Consider the following 23868-nt stretch of genomic DNA (forward strand, 5'->3'; position numbering starts at 1 on the left):
TCATGGAATATCTTGGTTTCTCCATCTATGGTAACTGACAGTTTTGCTGGTTATAGTAGTCTGGGTTGGCATTTATGTTCTCTTAGTTTCTATATGACATCTTCCCAGGATCTTCTAGCTTTCATAGTCTCTGTTGAGAAGTCTGGGATAATTCTGATAGGTCTGCCTTTATATGTTACTTGACCTTTTTCCTTTACTCCTTTTAATTTTCTTTTTTGTTTAATGCTTTTGTTGTTTTGATTATTATGTGACAGGAGGAATTTCTTCTCTGGTCTAGTCTATTTGGAAGTCTGTAGGCTTCTTGTATATTCATGGGCATCTCTTTCTTTAGGTTAGGGAAGTTTTCTTCTATAATTTTGTTGATGTTTGAAGATGTTTACTGGCCCTTTAAGTTAAGAAATTTTCCCTCTTCTATATCTATTTTCCTTAGGTTTGTTTGGTCTTCTGATTGTGTCCTGGATTTCCTGGATGTTTGGGGTTAGGAGCTTTCTACATGTTGCATTTTCTCTGACTGTTGTGTCAATGTTTTCTATGGTATCTTCTGCCCCTGAGATTCTCTTGTATTCTGTTGGTGATGCTTGCATCTATGACTCCTGATCTCTTTCCTAGATTTTCTAACTCCAGGCTTGTCTCCCTTTGTGATTTCTTTACTGTTTCTATTCCCATGTTTAGATCTTGGATGGTTTGTTCATTTCCTCACCTGTTTGTGTTTTCTTGCAATTCTTTAAGGGATTTTTGTGTTTCCTCTTCAAGGGCTTCTACCTGTTCACCTGTGTTCTTCTCTATTTCTTTAAGGGACTTATTTATATCCTCTATAATCATTGTGAGAAGTGATTTTAGATTCAAGTCTTGCTTTTCCAGTGTGATGGTATATCTAGTACTTGTTATGGTGGGACAATTGGGTTCTGATAATGCCAAGAAACCTTGCTTTCTATTGCTTATGTTCTTATGCTTGCCTCCTGCCATCTGGATATCTCTAGTGCTATCTGCCCTCATTATCTGGCTGGAGCCTGTCCTTCCTTTGATCCTGAGATTCTGGGTGTGTCAGAGTTCCTAGGACTCAAGCTGCCTCTGGGACCCTGAGATACTGGTGTGACTAAGCTCCTGGGATTCTGGCTGTGTTAGAGCACCTGGGATTTGAGCCTGCTCTGAGTGCTTTAGGACTGGCTGTAGAGTTTGCACCCAAGGTAAATCTTGTAGACCATATGGAACCCGAGCTACTTGTCGGGTAGGGTTCTTGCATCCCTGGATCTTGCTTGTCCCGGTTACTCCTGGTGGTGTCTGAACAGATGTTGTATCCTACTCACCCCTGATCCTAAGATCCTGGGAGTACTAGAGTGCCTGGGAGTGAAGCCTCCTCTGGGAGTTGTGGTACCATTAATTTTCAAAGAGGTGAAGAATTTGAAGCTAAAGAAAATATCAGGGTGTTCAAGATAGAGACTCCATTAGTCTGTGTCCTAAGGACTATGAGAAGACCCTGCCGCCTAGATTGTTAGTGTGTGAAAAAGAAAGTTCTCACTTGCTATACTTTTAAAAACTTGTGATTCAATAGTCCCAAAACAAACATTAACTGGAAGCCACAGTGAAGAATGCTCATACAAAAAAAAAAAAAAAAAACCTAAAAATTTTGACATTATCTTACAGTCAGTATTTGGGAGTCAATAAAAACTATACTGGATAGAGACCTGTATTTAAAATTACCACATAACAGGCCATAGGTGAGATCTACACCCAATGCTAAATGTGACCATATATCTATTAATGAAGAGGCACTGGTTTTAACCTTCAGCATGAAGAGAAAAAGGAACAGGTAAGAATCTCAGAGAAGACACTTCAAAATGAGAAAAGACACTGAGATCATCAAATAGAAAAAGACACATCAGAAGTCCAAAAAAAGACTGCACTCAACAAATCTGAGATTAATAAAAGTTTATTCAAAAATCTCTGAACTAAATGAAAATATGCTAAAATAAAAAGAGAGATGCTGGAAATTGAATTTTAATTAAAGAATCTTAAATGCTGACAAAAAAATGATAGTAAACCTATGATATGTACATAGAAAAACCAATGTCCAAAACAATGAGATTACTGGAGTTCTAACAGAGAGACTAAAGGCAGGAAAGGATATCATTAAGCTGTGAGTAGACAGATGAGTTTTTTTTTTAAGTATCAAATTATGAAAAAACTAATAACTTGAATACACTGGGGGTCACTGTCAGAATTACTCAAGGTGGATTAGTTACTTCCCAGTAAAACACATAACCAAGGCAAGTTGCACAGATTTATCTAGGATTATGGTTCAAGAGAGCTAAGAGTCTATCACAGCACAAGTAGCAGGCATGGTGGCAGGAAGATGAAGCTGAGAGCTCATATCTTGAAGCACAAGAATGAAACAAAGAGAGCAAGTGGAAACATTAAGAATCTTTAAACTTAAGGCTCACCTCCAATGACATACTTTCTCCAATAAGGCCACTCCTCCTAAGCTTGCCACACACTCCCATCAAATGGGGACTAAATGTTCAAACAAACGAGCCTATGTGGGACACACTATTCAAATCAGGATACTGGGAATATAAGACTGGGACCCTAAGACCATCTAGAAAAGATGGTTAAAAAAACAAAAACAAAAAGTGATTTCATAAAAAGGATTAAGAATCAGAAGGGCATCTACCTTCTTAACAATTGACACTAGAAAACAAAATACTTCCAAGTTCCTGAGGTAAATATATTGTGGGAATTGTATCCCTAGCTGTAATCTCTGTAAGAATGGAATCTTGAAAACTTTTCCTTGTTAACATTTTCCTATGGGAGAGTTAAGAATGTGTTCCTAAAATACATAAGAGAAAAGATACAGGCATAGGAGACAAAGGAAATCCCCAAGACAGAAGGAAAGCCCAGGGAGATCTGAGCATGCCTCAACAGTATAAAGCAAGGCTCTGGGAAAGCCCAAGAACAAAAGTTTGTACAGAACAACATAGTCTGGGCTGCAGAGAGACTGTGATAAACTATTAATAATTTGATGTGTTTGGAACTGAGGCCTTCAGAGCTGCTGAACATTCTCAAGACACATATTAATGACTGCATACCTTGAGCTAAGATGGTCTGCCATAATATTTTTTTAATAAACATAATTTTTTATGTGTATGATTGTCCTGCCTGTATATATGCATGTGCAGCACACATGTACTAAGGAAGCTAGAAGAGGATGTTGAACCCTCCTCTAGAGAGTTGTGAGCTGCCTTGTGAACAGGTGCTGGGGGCTGAACCCACTTGAGTTAACTGGAAGAGCAGCAAGTGCTCTTAAGTGCTGAGCTGTCTCCTCTAGCCTGGGTTAGGATATTTTTTTTCCTAAATGACCTTAGAACAGAAACATCAATAGAAACCACACTTCAGATTTTGAAATTTGATCTTTTCTGAAGTTAAACCATTTGTCTTCTATTACTGGGATACTATACTAAAGAGAGCTACAGCTCCCAGCCAGTCACCATTTTTGTGACTAAGCTATGTTGTCAGGTCCAGCATGGCTGCAGAAGGGTCAGTGTGACTGACAGGGTCCCTGCCCCTGGAGCTCAGCCAGCACGGTGTGGGTCTCTCTGAGTACAGATGGTTGCCATGGGTGTAAAGCTTGTTAGTATATTTTGCCTGATGATCCCTCTTCAGGGAATGTTCTCCTTGCCAAGGCTAATGACTCCATGATAATCAGAAACAGCATGATTACAGGAAGCAAGACTCTGTAATGCTGAATTCCTCAGGACAGCCCTTAAGGCTGTGGGAAAGAACCCTGAAAACATGAGTTCAAGAAATACATAAATCAGTAAAAAAAAAACAAAACAAAAGACCTGTTATTTAAAGGATTTCTCAACTATGCAAAAATATTAGGATGAATTGGATGAGGGGCTTCAAGGATCTGAAAGAACAGAGGCAGCTAAACTGAGTCAGGTTTGTCAGAAAGATATTAAGGAAGCTAGTCGTGGTGGCTCACACCTTTAATCCCAGTATACTTGGGAGGCAGACACAGGCACGTCTCTTGTCAATTCAAAGCTAGTCTGGTCTACCTGAGAAACACCCCTCCCCACCCCCCCAAAAAATATGATGGCTTAATAAACTTCTATTTTCTTGGATTGCTTAATAATACGCCTTGGAGTTGCTGAGAAAAAAAAGAAAAAAAGAAAAAAATCCAAAGATTAAAAGAATATATTGAGGTAGCTAAGAATTATAAAAGTTTCAATGTAAAAAGTATTATATTCAAAGCCAACTTTCTCACATACAAATACCCTCCATGACTAGACCTGGCAACCACAAGCACGATGCCCAATGAACTGCATAAGACTTGTTATGCTTAAAACATGTGCTTGTTTTCTGGTTCATTTTGCCTTGAATGTGATCTGTATTTCAATTTCTAAGAGGTAAAGGGATAAGGTCATAAAGTGCTGACTTGAGGAATGAACAAAAGGGAATGTGGGGTAAACAAACTGATATGCAATTTCTAAGGAAGTAGCTTAAGTAAATAGAAGTCTGGGCTTTGGTCTGCAAGAGAGCTATCTCAAGCAGATTACAGAGCTGTCAGCCTGCATCCATGGCTAAACCTGAGTCATTCTTCCACCACTCCTACTCACCCCTTCCCCAGGACACTCTCTCAAGCTGAGCAGGACCTCAGCAACTATGATTGTTGATAGGATAGGTATGTTAAACATGTATCTTCCTTAAATCATGTTTAATTTATGAATTTATGGGATATGACCTTATCATAAGTTGATGGACACCCAAAATATAGAAAATTAAGCAAAAGTAAAAGGCAATTATAGCCAGGCATGGTGGTATACACACCTATAATCCCAGTCCTTAAAACCAGCCTTGGCTACATATTAAGACCTTATCTTCCCCTGCAACCCCCCAAAAAGCCAAAACAAAACACCCCAATAAAAAACACAAAGCAATTTTAACTGTATAATTTGTAAGAAACAGTTGTTTTTGCTGGGGATAGAAGCTGTCTTAGTTAGGGTTTCTATTGCTGTGATAAAACCAACATGACCAAAGTAACTTGGGGAGGAAAATGTTTATTGCACTTACACTTCCTTGGAAAATGGAAAAATGGACAGGAATTCAAACAGGACAGAAACCTGGAGGCAGCTGATGATAAAGAGGCTTTTGAGGAGTACTGTTTCATAGATTACTCTTCCGTGGGTTGCTCAACTTGTTTTCTCATAGCACTCAAAGGAGGGTAGCATTACTCACAATGAGATAGGCCCTAGTACATCAAACACTAATAAACACTACAGGTTAATATTATGGAGGCATTTTTTTGAAATGTAGTTCTCTCTTCTCTGAGAAGTATAGCTTGTATCAAGTTGACATAAAAATAGACAATACAGGGGGCAAAATCAAGGCTATAAACATATAGTGTCATAACCACAGATTTTTATTCACTCTTATAAGCAAGTTTAAAAAGAAAATCAGCCACAGATTATAATTATGCTGTGAAGCATATCCGTACAGCTGCAATAAATAATTTTTTAAAAAGATACACATAATTATTCATTATTTTAATTTTCTGAAGGTATCCAAAGAAACTAGAGACATGAAACACCCCTTTAGCTGGAGTTACAGGTGGTTGTGAATAGTCCAATATGGATGTAAGGACCTGAACTCAACTCTTCTACAAGAACTGTAACGATCTCAACCACTGAGCCATCTCTCCAGCCTCTTAAATGTTTACTTAACTAAAAATTGTGTTGTCTGTGCTTGTTTAGGGTGGCTTTTAGAAGAAATGGTATAAAAAAGCTAAGCCTTGCCTTTTGCAGTAGGAAGCCTGCTGAGTATATGAGTATATGGAGGATAAAGAAACAAGCAGCATGAAAGCAAATTCCACGTACAGGACTTACATAATTTACACTTGGAAAGGTAGCACAGCTAAGGAACTAGTGGGTAGAAAATGGTTTTTCATTGGTGGTAATTGGTCTGTTTTTGAGATTTTATGAGTGTTTTGCCTGCAGGTATATAGGCATACCTGTGCATGCTTGGAATCAAAGGAGGTCAGAGGGTATCAGATTTCTGAAGCCTGCTTAAAGGTGAGACTTACAGAAAGTTTGAACCTCCACATGGGTGCTGGAAACCAAATAGGACCTCTGCAAGTAATGTAAGCATTCTTAATCACAGAGCCATCTCTCCATCCCCTTTTCCTTGTTAGTCCATGCTCTGATGTCTGTCCATGTTTTAATACTGCACATGCCTTTATTCTCAGCACTTGGGAGGCAGAGGCAGGTGGATGTTTGTGAGTTTGTGGCCATCTGCTCTACATATGCACTCTGTTTCTTGGTTTCATTTACTACTTACCTGAAATACTACTTTCATCACAGCATACCCAGCTCAGGTGTCTCTGTTGGGCTCTCCTTTATACTTTCAACCATGTTTTCCACTCTCTGTTAGTATGGCTAAATTTTAGTGAGCTCATACTCTCACTATTACCAGCAACACACCTAGTGCTCATTATATGTCCTGGTTGTTTTGGGTTTTTTGTTGGTGGTGTTTTTAATCTGCTTAAGTTAGAGTTATTTGGGAAGAGGTACTTCAGTTGAGAAAATGCCTCCATCAGATGGCCTACAGGCAAATCTGTAAGGCATTTTCTTTTTTATTTTCAATAAATTTTCAAGTTAAAATATAATTACATCATCTCCTTCCTCCCTCCAACCCATCCCATGTACTTCATCTTGTAATCTTGAAATTATGACCTCTTTTTTTTTTTTAAAGAAATTTATTTTTTTTCTTTTTTTTTTTAATTAGGTAATTTCCTCAATTACATTTCCAATGCTATCCAAAAAGTCCCCAATACACTGCCCCCCCCAGTCCCCCACCCACCCACCCCCACCCCTTGGTCCTGGCATTTCCCTGTACTGGGGCATATAAAGTTGGCAAGTCCAATGGGCCTCTCTTTCCAGTGATGGCCTACTAGGCCATCTTTTGATACAAATGCAGCTAGAGACAAGAGCTCTGGGGTACTGGTTAGTTCATAATAATGATCCACCTATGGGGATGCAGTTCCCTTTAGCTCCTTGGGTACTTTCTCTAGCTCCTCCATTGGGGGCCCTGTGATCCATCCAATAGCTGACTGTGAGCATCCACTTCTGTGTTTGCTAGACCCCGGCATTGTCTCACAAGAGACAGCTATATCTGGGTCCTTTCAGCAAAATCTTGCTAGTGTATGCAATGGTGTCAGCGTTTGGAAGCTGATTATGGGATGGATCCCTGGATATGGCAGTCTTTAGATGGTCCATCCTTTCTTCACAGCTCCAAACTTTATCTCTGTAACTCTTTCCATGGGTGTTTTGTTCCCAATTCCAAGAAGGGGCACAGTGTCCACACTTTGGTCTTCGTTCTTCTTGAGTTTCATGCGTTTAACAAATTGTATCTTATATCTTGGGTATCCTAAGTTTTTGGGCTAATATCCACTTATCAGTGAGTACATATTGTGTGAGTTCCTTTGTGAATATGTTACCTCACTCAGAATGGTGCCCTCTAGATCCATCCATTTGCCTAGGAATTTCATAAATTCATTCCGTTTAATAGCTGAGTAGTACTCCATTGTGTAAATGTACCACATTTTCTGTATCCATTCCTCTGTTGAGGGGCATCTGGGTTCTTTCCAGCTTCTGGCTATTATAAATAAGGCTGCTATGAACATAGTGGAGCATGTGTCCTTCTTACCGGTTGGGACATCTTCTGGATATATGCCCAGGAGAGGTATTGCTGGATCCTCTGGTAGTATTATGTCCAATTTTCTGAGGAACCGCCAAACTGATTTCCAGAGTGGTTGTACCAGCTTGCAATCCCACCAACAATGAAGGAGTGTTCCTCTTTCTCCACATCCTCGCCAGCATCTGCTGTCACCTGAATTTTTGATCTTAGCCATTCTGACTGGTGTGAGGTGGAATCTCAGGGTTGTTTTGATTTGCATTTCCCTGATGATTAAGGATGTTGAACATTTTTTCAGGTGCTTCTCTGCCATTCGGTATTCCTCAGGTGAGAATTCTTTGTTCAGTTCTAAGCCCCATTTTTTAATGGGGTTATTTGATTTTCTGGAGTCCACCTTCTTGAGTTCCTTATATATATTGGATATTAGTCCCCTATCTGATTTAGGATAGGTAAAGATCCTTTCCCAATCTGTTGGTGGTCTTTTTGTCTTATTGACGGTGTCTTTTGCCTTGCAGAAGCTTTGCAACTTTATGAGGTCCCATTTATCGATTCTCGATCTTACAGCGCAAGCCTTTGCTATTCTATTCAGGAATTTTTCCCCTGTACCCATATCTTCGAGGCTTTTCCCTACTTTCTCCTCTATAAGTTTCAGTGTCTCTGGTTTTATGTGGAGTTCCTTAATCCACTTAGATTTGACCTTGGTACAAGGAGATAGGAATGGATCAATTCGTATTCTTCTACATGATAACCGCCAGTTGTGCCAGCACCATTTGTTGAAAATGCTGTCTTTTTTCCACTGGATGGTTTTTGCTCCCTTGTCAAAGATCAAGTGACCATAGGTATCTGGGTTAATCTCAGGGTCTTCAATTCGGTTCCATTGGTCTACTTGTCTGTCGTTATACCAGTACCATGCAGTTTTTATCACAATTGCTCTGTAGTACAGCTTTAGGTCAGGCATGGTGATTCCTCCAGAGGTTCTTTTATCCTTGAGAAGAGTTTTTGCTATCCTAGGTTTTTTGTTGTTCCAGATGAATTTGCAGATTGCCCTTTCCAATTTGTTGAAGAATTGAGTTGGAATTTTGATGGGGATTGCATTGAATCTGTAGATTGCTTTTGGCAAGATAGCCATTTTTACAATGTTGATCCTGCCAATCCATGAGCATGGGAGGTTTTTCCATCTTCTGAGATCTTCTTTAATTTCTTTCTTCAGGGACTTGAAGTTCTTGTCATACAGATCTTTCACTTCCTTAGTTAGAGTCACACCAAGGTATTTTATATTGTTTGTGACTATTGAGAAGGGTGTTGTTTCCCTAATTTCCTTCTCTGCTTGTTTATCCTTTGTGTACAGAAAGGCCATTGACTTGCTTGAGTTAATTTTATATCCAGCTACTTCACCGAAGGTATTTATCAGGCTTAGGAGTTCTCTGGTGGAATTTTTAGGGTCACTTACGTATACTATCATATCATCTGCAAAAAGCGATATTTTGACTTCTTCTTTTCCGATTTGTATCCCCTTGATCTCCTTTTGTTGTCTAATTGCTCTGGCTAGGACTTCAAGTACAATGTTGAATAGGTAGGGAGAGAGTGGGCAGCCTTGTCTAGTCCCTGATTTTAGTGGGATTGCTTCCAGCTTCTCACCATTTACTTTGATGTTGGCTACTGGTTTGCTGTATATTGCTTTTATCGTGGTTAGGTATGGGCCTTGAATTCCTGATCTTTCCAAGACTTTTATCATGAATGGGTGTTGGATTTTGTCAAATGCTTTTTCAGCATCTAATGAGATGATCATGTGGTTTTTGTCTTTGAGTTTGTTTATATGATGGATTACATTGATGGATTTCCGTATATTGAACCATCCTTGCATCCCTGGGATGAATCCTACTTGGTCAGGATGGATGATTCTTTTGATGTGTTCTTGAATTCGGTTAGCGAGACCTTTATTGAGGATTTTTGCATCAATATTCATAAGGGAAATTGGTCTGAAGTTCTCTATTTTTGTTGGGTCTTTCTGTGGTTTAGGTATCAGAGTAATTGTGGCTTCATAGAATGAGTTGGGTAGAGTACCTTCTGATTCTATTTTGTGGAATAGTTTGTGAAGAACTGGGATTAGTTCTTCTTTGAAGGTTTGATAGAACTCTGCACTAAACCCATCTGGTCCTGGGCTTTTCTTGGTTGGGAGACTATTAATGACTGCTTCTATTTCTTTAGGGGATATGGGACTGTTTAGATCATTTAACCTGATCTTGATTTAACTTTGGTACCTGGTATCTGTCTAGAAACTTCTCCATTTCATCCAGGTTCTCCAGTTTTGTTGAGTATAGCCTTTTGTAGAATGATCTGATGGTGTTTTGGATTTCTTCAGATGACCTCTTTTCTTTAACTTTATAAATTTTATTATAAAATAAAACAACTTGGAAACAAATAAAAATATTACACACAGCAAAATTAACTGGACTCAAAATCTATACTACTCAATTAACTTCTATACAGTTAAAATAGGCTTTTGGGGTTTTGTTTTTCATTTTGTTTTGTTTTGTTTTGTTTTGGTTTGGTTTGGTTTGTTTTGAGACAAATAGCCCTGGCAGGCCTAGAACTCTCTTTAGAGACCATCTGGCTTTGTACTCAGAGATCCACCTGCCTTTGCCTGAGATTAGAGATGTGTTCCATTATATCCAACTAAAACAGACATATAGAAGCTGTGAAGCTTCACATTAAATTTTATACTTTCATATCAAATATATTTTATGCACTTTACTACCAAACTAAAACAATACAAAGAATGAGAACTAGAAAACAATTATCCTTATATCCTCTCTCTTATAACTCATGCCCACTGCCTACATTCAGACTTTATTTATCTCCTTAAATATTACACATTCTAAAGCTATTCATTTTCCTACAAAATTTTAACTTCATTATTCTTTCAAAATGATGAGTATTTAAATTTTCATACATATCAAACAAATGTAGGATCTATCCAAATTGTATCTCACAGGTTTAGAAGAAAATAACACAAGTTTCATGCAGAATCACAAACATCTATAAATCACCAAAGAAAACCTGAGAGGAGTATGAACAATGCTAGATAGCCAACCTCAAACTGGACTAGAGAGCCACAGTAACAACATCAGCCTGGTATAGGAAAAAGGCAGACAGGAAGAGCAGTGGAACAGAAGCTAAGATCCAGAAATAAAATAGCAAGGGTGTGTCCACTTGATTGTGGAAACAAAGTAGTATATTTAACAAATGGTGCAAAACTAGATTTCTATCTGCAGAAGAATGAAGTTAGATTCTTACCTTTCACCTTGTTCAAAAATAAAAAAAATAAAAAAGTAATGGCTCAAAGACCTCAATTTAAAACTGAAACTTCTAGAAGAAAACATAGAGCATATCCTTCAAGATGTTGGAGTAGGCAAGAAGTTTTTAAATAGAACACCAACAGCATGAGAGGCAACTCCAAGTATCAACAGGTGGGACCACATGGAAATAAGAAGTTTCCTTACAGCAAAGCACACAATGAGCAGAGTTAATTGACAGCCCATAGAATGGGAGAAGGCTTCACTAGCTACACTCCTAGCAAAGGGCTAATATTAAATTTACAAAGAAATAAAATGTGTAAGACTCCAAAGAGTAAGTAAAGAATCCACTATAAAATATATGTTTGGGATAAAATATTTTATTAAATATACCAACAGCCACCAACACTTTCATAAACAGTCACCTAAACTGAGGTGGCTTTAAATGTCAGTATCAATGAATGGTTAATGATTCTAGCTTCTAGGAGGAAATGAACACACACAGTATCATAAGCACTGTTGTAACATGACACACCAGGAAAGAAAAGACAAAGCAGCTAATTTGCAACTGGTGATTGACAACAAACTTTAAAATATTCTTATTTTATGTATGTGTATGGGTGTTTTGCCAATATGTATGTCTGTCTATACATGCATGTATGTGTCTGGTGCTCTTGGAGGTCAGAAGAGGGCACTGGGACTGGAGTTATAGCCAGTTATGAGCCACCATGTGGATGTCATGAATCAAACTCAGGTTCTCTGTAAGAGCAGGCACTGTTGCTGAGCCATCTCCTGTCCTAAGGTCAGAAACATTTAAAAACAAATAAGAATTACTGACAAGGGCCTGGAGAGATGGCTCTGAGAGGTTCAAGTTCAATTCCCAGCAACCACATGGTGGCTCACATCCTTTTGTAATGGGATCTGATGCCCTCTTCTGGTGTCTGAAGACAGCTACAGTGTACGCATATGCATAAAATGAATAAATAAATCTTTTTTTAAAAGTACTATTAAAAAAGAATTATTGTCAATTGTTTTATTGGGGTCTTAGTTTTATTTGTTTGCTTTGCTTTCTGTTTTCTCAAGACAAGACTGACCTCAAATTCACAGAGATCTGCCTATGTCTACCTCCCAAGTGCTCAGCAGCTAAGAGCACATACTGCTTTGCAGAGAACTTCATTTTAGTTCAGCTCCAGTACCTACCAAGGACCAGCCTCAGCTTGGGATCGGGGGGGGGGGGGGGGCAGTCTGAGAGAAGGGGTGTTTGAGAGCAGCAAAACAAACAACTCGATGTCAAATTGTGGGTTTGAGCTGGCAACCTATGTTCTGCTCAAGATGGCTCCCTAAATAGCATTCTGTAGATAGCTCTTGGCTCTGTAGTCTGCTTGAGACAGCCTTTTAGACTGTTCTCTCCTTGTGTTTCGTTCTATTCTAGAAAACTTTCTTCTTGATATTCTAAAAAAGTCCCTGGTTGAGACAGCTTTCCCTGTTAGTAAAAATTCTAAAAGCTCTCTGGATAGCCCATGGGTTTTCTTGACCCAAGTCAGAAATCCTGTTAGAAAAATTCCAAAAGTAATTCTTGGGTTTTATTTTTTGTTGTTTTGGGGTTTTTTGTTTGTTTGTTTGTTTGTTTTTGGTTTTTTTGGTCAAAATCAGAAAGCCAGAAAAAATTCTGTAAGAGCTGTGTTTGCTCTTCTGAGAGCCTTCTCTTAATAACTACTAAAAAACATTCTAAAAGAGCTATATCAGTTCTCTAAATCACATCTCCACTTAGGTCAGCTCTCCCTAGGAAAAAAAAAATCAGAAATGCTATCACTTTCTGCTAGCTCATCTCATGCCAAAAAGCCAGTTTTTTATTTACTTATCAATTCAGTTATGTATTCCAGGCTCCCCCTTGACCATCCCACCAATCACATTCCACGACCTTAGCCCCTTGACTCTTAGGAAGAGACAGCAAGCACAAGCACAGACAATAAGATGCTGGGTAGGACCCTGCCCTGAAATTTATCCTTTATACCACACCTGGGCCAGGACTCACTGTGTTCCAGGTCAAGTTTGAAGTCAGGAGTCTGCCTGCCTTTGTATTTTTCTGACAAGCAGATATTTTTGTTCCTTTAGATTCAAGAAGTCCCTCATATAATTAATAATGCATCATTTTTTGCATTATTGAGAAATTATATATTTTTCACTCATGTTTTTAGAGTTCTTTTCCACATCCTTAAGGGCTGTCCTGAAGGTCCCAGTGTTCACTATTTTGTTAAAGACATAGACACACTGTTGACTCCTGGACTCCTGCTGTTTCTAATTATTATGGTGTCATTAACATTAACAGAGAGGATATTCCTCAGAGGAATGTGAAATATGTACACTACTACACAAACAAGCCTTAAGCCCAAGGCAGCCATCCACACTTGTGGAGGCACACACCTGCTGCCCCAGGGACAGGAACAATGTCTGTCACTCCACCCTTACCAAGGCCATGCCAGACTCAGCAGTACCCATGCTCACAGATACCAACAACTCTAGCTCCAAGAGGCTGAAAACCTCTTCTGACCAACAAATGGCACCTGCATTCATGCAGATATACCCACACATGGGCATAATTTACACCAGAAAGTGAGGAAGAGAGGGGGAGGGGGAGGGGAAGGAAAGGCAGGCTAGCATGGCAGCTTAGCAGGTAGACATGCTATGCTCAAGGTCCACCCAGTGTGTAATCTAGTCGTCTTCTGCTACCTGCAGCTCAAGATGCAGAACTCTCTCTCTCAGCTCCTTTTCCATGTCTGCCTGCACACTGCCATGCTTCCCACCACACCAATAATGGGCTAGATCTCTAGAGTAATTCTGAAAGCACAAAGACGTGTGCAAGCTCCAGCCACACTAAACTCCAATGCAGAGGGTAAGAAAGTCAGTATGTAATCCCACCATTAGCTGAGGAGCTACTAGAATTTGGATAGCTGCTGGGCCAGGGAGAGCCAGTTTTGATTTCTTTTTTTTTTTTTTTTTTGGTTTTTCGAGACAGGGTTTCTCCATATGGCCCTGGCTGTCCTGGAACCCACTCTGTTTCTTAATGATGTAATCTATTAGGCTAATGACACACAAGAGCACTCCCAATCCTAGCCACCAAAGCAAAACAGAAACATATGGAGGTCAAAAGACAGGTGTGTACATGCATCAAAGTGACCTGTGTCAAAGTTCCAGGATCTAATTCAGATTACCATGCTTACATGGCAAGTACCTCTGAAAGAAGTAAAACGTAAAAACAAAATTCTAGGCCTTTGGGCCCAGGCTTAGGAGTGGGGCCTTTGTGGCTCAGTGCTCCGAGGTGTGCTGGTCATAAAACAGATAGTCCTCCACCCACCTGCTTCCTGGGTTCAATTCAAAGAAAGTCACCCTGACCATTACGGGAACCTGCAATGCAAATGTGCTATCTTTAGGGGCTCTTAGATTGTTAGGGGCTCTTAGATTGTTAGGGGCTCTTAGAAACTGTCTTGAGAGATAACCTGACACTTGTGACTTTGCACTTCCTTGTGACTCTTAACTGGTATTTTTGGTATTTTCCAACAACGCCCTCCCCACCTTCTTGAGTTGTGGTTTCTTCCTTTAAATACCCCCTTATCCAGCTACTCAGGGCGCCACAGTCCTCTACCCCTGCGTGGTGTATGATCGTGGGCCCGAGAGCGCTCTTGAATAAAAATCCTCTTGCAGTTTGCAGCAAGACTGTTTCTTGTGGGTGATTTTGGGGTGTCGCCTCTCCTGAGTCAGAACGTGGGGGAGTCCTCATGTTGTGGGTCTTTCACCTCTACCTAATAAACCATCTCTCTGGCCCTTTGATTTCAATTTTTGAGACAGAGTTTACCTCACAGCCCAGCCTGTTCTCTATAGCCTACACTGGTCTTGAACCTTCTGCAATCATGCTGTCTCACCCTCTCAAAGTACTAAAATTACAGACATGAACATCATTTAGCATTCAGCATACATCTTGCTAAGTTTCCCATCTTTTGAACATTCACAGAAAATCTCCCAACCTTCTGACTGTCTTTTTAACCTGTTATTGGTAATGAAGGAAAGTTTAAGTTTTGATAATGTGCAATTTGTTATATTTTCCCTTTGCAGTTAGTATTATATTTGGTATCTATTGAAGATGGGTTTGTATATACAAAGGGTGTGACATTCTCCTTGGTTTTCCTCAAGACATTTAATAGGTTTAGCTTCACATTTATGTGTACAACCCAGATCAATAATATTCAAACATATTCTATCCCATTTTTTTACAGTCTCATTTTATATAGTCTGATCAGTACTTATAACTTTATTTTCTGGTTAAGTTGGCAGCTAAAACTTGCTCTTGAACTTAAGACAAATTCTATAATTATAACAATGATTTACGTGATTTTTAAAACAATTTTCTAAAGAAACAACATACTCCTGTTTTTTCTGGAGATTTTTGTACTATTTCTTTGGCAGCATAATTCTCTTTCAAGCATGCTGGAATTGCTCTCCCTTGGTTTTACCTGGAAAGTCAGTAAGAATTATAAAAAAAAAAAAAAAAAAAAAAGATACTCATTTTGATTTGTACTCGTATTTATTTGAATAGGTAACAGCTTTATAAGCTGTATTATGCAAGTATTCAAATTAGCTACAACCAGTAAGCATACATGAATTACAATGAAATAGCTTTCCATCCTTTCCGAGATTAACTGAAAGCCAAAACTTAAACTTTTTAGCGAAAGGGTTTAAAGTCCTAGGGAGAAGAGCAGCAGATGCACACCAAGCAGCACTGGAAAGTGATAGAAATTTCAGGTCAGTGCTCTTTTGTTAAAAGAAGCTTCTCCACAAAAGAAAAACTGATTAATCAGAGAAACTGACAAGGATCACAGGAACCTTGTCAATTCCTCTTAGCAGGCAGCACCAGTGTTAAAAGACTTTGAAGCAGAAAGACACCGATTATCAATTTCCTACAGAAGCTTTTTACACCAGGAAGAAGGAATACCGGTAAGCGTCCTTAAGTGTGGGGGTGGGGTGGAGGGTGGAGAAAAGCCTAAAGAGCAAACTGAAAGGAAGAAATTGTAAATAGCAGTGCTTCAGAAGAGATGGGAAATGGTAGCACAAAGGGAACAATGGCTGGGCGGGCGAGGCTTGCATGGAGGACGTCTGTATCCTTCACCCTCTATAATGCCTTGCTTTAACTAGCAGAAAGAAGCCTTCCAGAGCTTGCTGTTTGTTCTATCTATCCAGCGCAAAATCTATCTAGCATTATCTCAGGGACGGGCCACATGCTCAGGAAAGGAAAGACAGATCACGAAACAGCAAAAAGAACTGATAGATTTGGGCATGTTGTAAGAACATATTGATCATACTGTAAGAACAAAATTAATAACTATATGTTATAGAAAGATTGTTCTTAATGGCTGTGTTGAGAAAATAAGCATCTAAATGGACAGCAGAAAAGATTAATGCAGTCTGTGTGCAGATGGGGAAATACCAATGTGTAGTAGAGAAGGTACAAGTCTATCAAGTAATGAATACATGTAGACAGGCTAAACACAGCATGAGCTAACTAGTCACTGTGCTGCAAGGAACACTTAAAAACAGTATAAACATGGTTGCTTTAATAGTAAGGAAACTATTCTTTTAACAGATTTTGAAATTCTACATTGCAGGGCACAGTATAAAATGCATTTGCAGCTTTCTCTCAGGCCAGCATAGATCCTTCCAGCCATGGAAAAGATCACATACACTTGAGTACACTGAAATTACATAGATGAAGTTGAGAGTGGTTTCTGGAAATTTCCCCATGGCAGAAAACATTTTCAAGATCAAAAATCTGTTTCTAGCTCACAATGCTTGTATCATTTTCTCATTTGTTCTATGGTTACATAAATCATCTTCCTTCTTCAACTAAAACTTCTCTCAGTGCCACTGCCAACTGCAAGATACTTTATGTTATCTTGGCTACATTCACTGATTAATCAAGTCATTTAAGTCTATAAAGAAATACTTCACAACAACTCATGGAGCTCCAAACAACTATATTATAGAGATTGAAACATCTGACTAGTTAATTGTTAAAGATAGCAGAATTCAGCCAGATAGTGGTGGTGCATGCCTTTAATCCCAGAATTCTGGAGGCTGAGGCAGGTGCCCACATATCTCTGAGTTCAAGGCCAGCCTGCTATAACAGGGTGAGTTCCAGGACAGCCAGGACTACATAAAGAAACCCTGTCTCAAAAAAACAAAAACAAAAAAAACAAAAAACTGAATGCAAAACAAAATGAACAACAAAAAAGATGGCAGACTTCAATTCTTATTACTTAGGAGAAAAGTATTAACTTGCCAATAAAACTTACAAGCTAGCTGCAGATATAATAATGACCTCAACATTTAAAAGGAAATATACCAAAAATATTCATGTGAAAATAAAAACAAGAACCAGTGGTTGGGGATAGGTCCAAACCTTCTTAAAGCGCAGGAAGGAAAGCGAGGATAACACTAACATATCTGCTAATATTTTCTCTATTGATAGTAAGATAACATAAGGCTCATCTATTTCAGAGTAGTGACACTGAAAAGAAAAGTCCATTAAGGATATAAAATAAGAATAATAATAAGTACATAAAATAAGAAATAATGTTATGTTTACTCTTAAAGAAATTTATGCTTCATACACTTTAGAGTCTGTGATAGAAATGCACAGCATGTCTCTTTATAGTTTCACTTTTCAACTTCCAAATCAGTTTATACATGTTTTTTCTATCAGACTGACTGACTTAACTCCTCTAATTTACAACTGACCATCATTTGACTAGGAGAATTCAAAGTTATTTTCTCCATTTGAGTTTAAAAAATGTAAGCAACTGATTTGAGAAAAAGTATTTATTTTCAAAATTATGAAGAGGAGAAAAACGTGAGGAAAGCATGGAAGGTAAACAGTAGATATTCCTGGGTAGAGGAAATACTGATTGCTTTTTTTGAAAAAAAAACAAAAAACAAAAAACAAAAAACTGGCTTTATGAATTACAACAATATCATATATATATATATATATATATATATATATATATATATAAAATGTTTCATACTAAGAATTAAGTACATGCTGTTACATAATCCTTTTCTTAATACATAATATTTATGTATATGTGTGTACATATGTATATGGCATAGAGAGGAGTCAGTGCCCACAAAGGCCAGAAGAGGGTCTTAGATCCCCTGAGCTGGCTGAGGTTACAATGACCATGAAAGTGCTGGGAACTAAACTCAGGTTCTCTGCAAGAGTGAGTGCTCTTACTGCCGAGCCATCTCTCCAAGGCCTATTGCTTACATCTTAAATAACTTCGTGGTAAATCTTGTTCTAAATGTTTAGGCCCTCCAAAAACATTTTTACTATATTTAGATCTAATATCTTTACAGTTAAAGATATTAACTAAAAGCTTCAAATCTGGAACTGACCCTGTGCCACAGCTCTCCATACCCAAATACTGGGAGTGAGCTGATCTCCTCAGAGTGCTGACACACCTGTGAGCACAGGTAAGAACACTACTTCTGCTCAAATTCCTGGACCAAGAGAGACCTTCCCAGAGCCACCAGGACACAGGAACCAAGGAACAGGCTGGGACAAGATCCTTCCCGTTTCTGACTCCACCCCAGAGCTGACCCTGTGCCACAGCTCTTCATACCCAAACTCCTCCCAGAGAGAGCTGGTCTCCCAGGAGTACTGACACACAGGCTTGCAGGAGGGAAAAGCCACAGTCAGAGACAAGACCAGCTAACACCAGAGATAACCAGATGGTGAGAGGAAAGGGCAAGAACATAAGCAACAGAAACCAAGGCTACTTGGCATCATCAGGACCCAGTTCTCCCATCACAGCAAGCCCTGGATACCCCAACACACTGAAAAAGTAAGACTCTGATTTAAAATCATATCTCATGATGATGATTGAGGACTTTAAGAAGGACATAAATAATAATCCCCTTAAAGAAATATGGGAGAACACAGGTAAACAGGTCGAAGCCCTTAAAGAGGAAACACAAAAAATCCCTCAAAGAATTTCAGGAAAACACAACCAAACACATGAAGGAACTGAACAAAACCATCCAGGATCTAAAAGTGGAAATAGAAACAATAAAGAAACCACAAAGCGAGACAACCCTGGAGATAGAAAACCTAGGAAAGAGATCAGGAGTCATAGATGCAAGCATCACCAACAGAATACAAGAGATAGAAGAGAGAATCTCAGGGGCAGAAGATACCTTAGAAAACATTGACATAACAGTCAAAGAAAATGCAAAATGCAAAAAAGCGCCCAACCCAAAACATCTAAGAAATCCAATGAGAAGACCAAACCCAAGGATAATAAGTATAGAAGAGAGTGAAGATTCCCAACTTAAAGGGCCAGTAAACATCTTCAACAAAATCATAGAAGATAACTTCCCTAACCTAAAGAAAGAGAAGCCCATGAACATACAAGAAGCCCACAGACCTCCAAATAGACTGGACCAGAAAAGAAATCCTCCTGTCACATAACAGTCAAAACACTAAATGCACAAAACAAAGAAAGAATATTAAAAGCAGTAAGGGGAAAAGGTCAAGTAACATTTAAAGGCAGACCTATGGGAATTACACCAGACTTCTCAACAGAGACTATGAAAGATAGAAGATCCTGGGTAGATGTCATACAGACCCTAAGAGAGCACAAATGCCAGTTCAGGCTACTATACCCAGCAAAACTCTCAGTTACCATAGATGGAGAAACTAAGATATTCCATGACAAAACCAAATTTATACAATATCTCTCCATAGATCCAGCCCTAATAGATGGAAAACTCCCAATACAAGGAGAGAAACTACATCCTAGAAAAAGCAAGAAAGTAATCTTTCAACAAACCCAAAAGAAGATAGCCACAGAAACATACTTCCACCTCTAACAACAAAAATAACAGTAAGCAAAAATCACTATTCCTTAGTATCTTTTAACATCAATGGACTCAATTCTCCAATAAAAAGATGTAGCATAACAGACTGGATACCAAATAACCTTATCAAAAAAAAAATGGGGAACAGAGCTAAACAGAGAATTCTCAACTGAGGAAACTCGAATGGCCAAGAAGCACCTAAATAAATGTTCAAAGTCATTACGGAAACTTAAAATCAAAATGACCGTGAGATTTCACTAGTCAGAATGGCTAATATCAAAACCTCAGGTAATAGCAGATACTGGTGAGGATGTGGAGAAAGAAACACTCCTCCATTGCTGGTGGGATTGCAAGCTGGTGCAACCACTCTGGAAATCAGTCTGGTGGTTCCTCAGAAAATTGGACATAGTACTACCTGAGGACCAAGGTATACCACTCCTGGGCATATACCCAGAAGATGCCCCAACATGTAATAAAGACGCATGCTCCACTATGTTCATAGCAGGCATATTTATAATAGCCAGAAGCTAGGAACAACCCAGATGTCCCTCAACAGAAGAATGGATACAGACAATGTGGTACATTTACACAATGGAATACTACTCAGTTATCCAAAACAATGACTTCATGAAACTCACAGGCAAATGGATGGATATAGAAAATATCTTGAGTGAGCTAACTCAGTCACAAAAGAACACACATGGTATGTATTCACTGATAAGTGATTAGTGGATATTACGCAAAGAGCATGGAATACCCATGATACAACTCATGGACCACATAAAGCTCAAGAGGAAGGAAGACCAAAAAGTGGATGCTTCAGTCCTACTTAGAAGGGGGAACAATATAATCAAGGGAAGTAGAAGATGGGAGGGACTTGGGAGGAAGATAAGAGATGGAGGGGAGAAAGGGAGCAGAATCAGATATGGGAGGAGATGGAAGAGATGTACAGAGGGACAGGAAATTGAACAGAGGTGTGTAGCAATGAGGGATGGGGAGCTGGGGGTAGCAACCAGAAAGTCCCAGATGCCAGGAAAGCAAGAGCCTCCCAGGACCCCACAGAGATGACATTAGCTGAAATAACCCACTAAGGGGAGGGAGAAATTGTTGAGAGTATATTCAGAAGTTAGGCATGGCCCCCTGATTGAGAGATGGGGCCACCCACCCATCTCCAAAGTTTTAACCCAGAATTGCTCCTGTCTAAAGGAAATACAGGGACAAAGAGTGGAGCAGAGACTGAAGGAAAGGCTACCCAGAGATTGCTCCAGCTCCACTTAGGGATCCATCCCACATGCAGACACTAAACCCAGACTCTATTACTGATGCCAAGAAGGCTTGCTGACATGAGCCTGATACAGCTGTCCTCCGAGAGGCTCTGCCAGATCCTGACCAACACAGATGAGGATGCTCGCAGACAATCATCAGACTGAGCACAGGGACCCCAATGGAAGAGTTAGGGGAAGGACTGAAGAAGCTGAAAGGACCTTATCTGGCATCAATGGGAATAGAGGCCCTTGGTCCTGTGAAGGCTTAACGTCCCAGTATATAGGTATGTTAGGGCCGGGAGGCTGGAATGGGTGAGTAGGTGGGTGGGAGAGCACCCTCATAGAAGCTGGGTAAGGGGGGATGGGATAGGGGGTTTACAGAGGGGAAACTGGAAAAGGGGATAACATTTAAAATGTAAACAAGTAAAATATCCAATTAAAAAAAAAGAATCACAAAACTGAAAGGATAATTGTTCATTAAATTTAATTTTGTAGGTCCAATTAAATTATATCTATCTGCTCTTAAGTCTTGGCTCTGACATTCCTTTACCACACATCTCTGTTATATTAATTGTAGCATATACACACATTTTTTTTAAATTACAAGTAAGATAGGATATCTTTTATTTCCCTTTCAAGGCACTGCCTGAAATACATTTGCTCTGATGACTCACAACCCTATAAATGAATATTGCTATCTAATTTCCATAGATAGAAGAGCTTTGGTAAAATTCAAGCAACTAAACAGAATAAATAAATAAAGTCTTTTTTAGTCAAAGCCTAATTTAGGTCCCTCACATCCTATACTCAGATTGTCAGAGGATGGTGACTGTTATCAAACTATAGCAGTGTTACTGTTATTTTCATTGTGGCTGAATTATCTGCCTCTGGGGCTCTTTGAGATCTGTAAGAAACTTGAGAAGGGAGGGAAGGGGGAGGGGAGGGGGATAGAAAGACCTACCGAGGCAGAGAGACAGAAAGGGAAGGAAAGGAAGGAGGAGGAGGTAGAGGAGGGGGAAGGGGAAGGGGAAGGGAAAGAAAGGAGACCACAGCCCAGATCAACACTCACCCTCAATGGCGCTCTACCCTATATTTTGAAACAAAAGTCATTAAATTTGGAACTCAAAGGCAGCCAGAATGGCTGGCTCGTGAGCTCTTGAGGTCTGCTTCTTTTCCAAACCCCTGTGTTGACATTATCAGGGCATGCTGCTACAGTTGGCTTTTTTGTTGTTGTTGTTGGTGGTGGTGGTGGTGGTTTTCAGGTGGGGGTTTCTCTGGGTAACCCTGACTGCCCAGGAGCAAGCAGACTAGGCTGGCCTCAATCTCTGAGGTATCCCCTACTCCCCAACCCCTGCATGAGTGCTGGGATTAAAGGTGTGTGCCACCACCTCCTGGCTCCCATGCACAACACACATTTCACTTCCTGAGCCATCCTCCTCAGTCTCCTCCCTGCTTTGTGCTCACAGATGAACATCCAAAGCCTGGCACAAAGAGAGCACATTAACATAAAATTTAAACTTTTAAATATGATGGGAACTCCGAGATGTAAGAGTTATATCCTGAAATCATATTACTGACCTAATTATGTGAAATTAGGCAATTAGCAATTCTATAATTTCTTTATTAGCAAAAATGGGCAATAATTACAACTATCTTTCAGAGTTGAAAAACTTTAGTTAATTAGAAAATGTGTATATAAGCACTCTATAAATTACATGCCATTATTATTGTGTTGTTCATCACTGACAACATCATTATCAACATTACTCTAGTATGTGCTGGCTGGATGTAGCTTAAGGCTGTCTAACTGATAGAGCCGACTCCAGATCAGCAAGTTACATTGGCTGATGGTTGGTGGTTAATAACTTGGGGTAGTTAGTTGTTAGGAAGGATTGCAGTCTGCTTTTTTATGCTTTTATTTATGAATCTATTAAAAGATTACTCACAATTACAAACAGTTGGTATGGCCCAAACCCAGAACCACAATAATCTTTACATTACCTTAAATCTACTTAGCTGTCACTTTTATTTGCCTATAAGCTGCCATTGCTTTTCATGTTTTAGCAGCTATATAGGCTAACTGTTAAGGATACATGCAGCCTTCCTCAGCTCAAGGCCCAATCTCCTGTTTCCCTTTTACTAGAAAGCAAACATCAGTTTTATCACACCTATAGTCCTGGGTGGAGGAGACAAGTCATTCTGATCAGCTAGGTCCAAAGATTAGATGATAAGATTCGAACTATGGTCTCCTCCTAAAAGTTACTCCAGCAGGGCCTGCCAATCACCTGGTCAGAAGTCTATACCCCACAGGAAAGGTGGTTTACCTAAAACTTTGCTAAGAAGAGGGGAGGAACAATTATGCCCTTTATGAGATGGTGAACTTGTCCTGCCTATACATTCCTCTTCCATGTAGCCATCTGCAAAGCTCTCACCAAGCACTCTGGAGTGCACTCACTGTCTGACTCAGAAGAGTCTAGCTTTTCTTTTTCTTCTTTGTAGTCTGGTTCTGCTTTCCCTGATGCCTTGGACTTTCTCACTTTCTCTGAACCTTTCCCTCACCTTCCACCATGTAACTGCTTGTGACCTCCATTACTGAATTTCCCTAATTTCTAGGACTGTAAAATAAAAAGCATAGCTTTCCTTCTTTCTGTGACCAACCTCCCTTTTCCTGGCAGCTGTCAAAATTTACAACTTGGTCTGCCCAGTTG

General features: G+C 39.4%; 1 protein-coding gene and 1 pseudogene across 6 annotated transcripts in view; both read right to left on the reverse strand.

The window, feature by feature from the left end:
- The window catches only part of Lin28b (lin-28 RNA binding posttranscriptional regulator B), a 110399-nt gene that overhangs the window by 56988 nt on the left and 29543 nt on the right, over positions 1-23868 (reverse strand). The window lies entirely within an intron of this gene.
- Positions 12506-12563, reverse strand: LOC115032191 (U7 small nuclear RNA; annotated as a pseudogene).

This window comes from Mus caroli, unplaced genomic scaffold, assembly GCF_978045245.1.
Source record: "Mus caroli unplaced genomic scaffold, Mus_caroli_1 scaffold_9, whole genome shotgun sequence".
Lineage (NCBI taxonomy): Eukaryota > Metazoa > Chordata > Mammalia > Rodentia > Muridae > Mus > Mus caroli.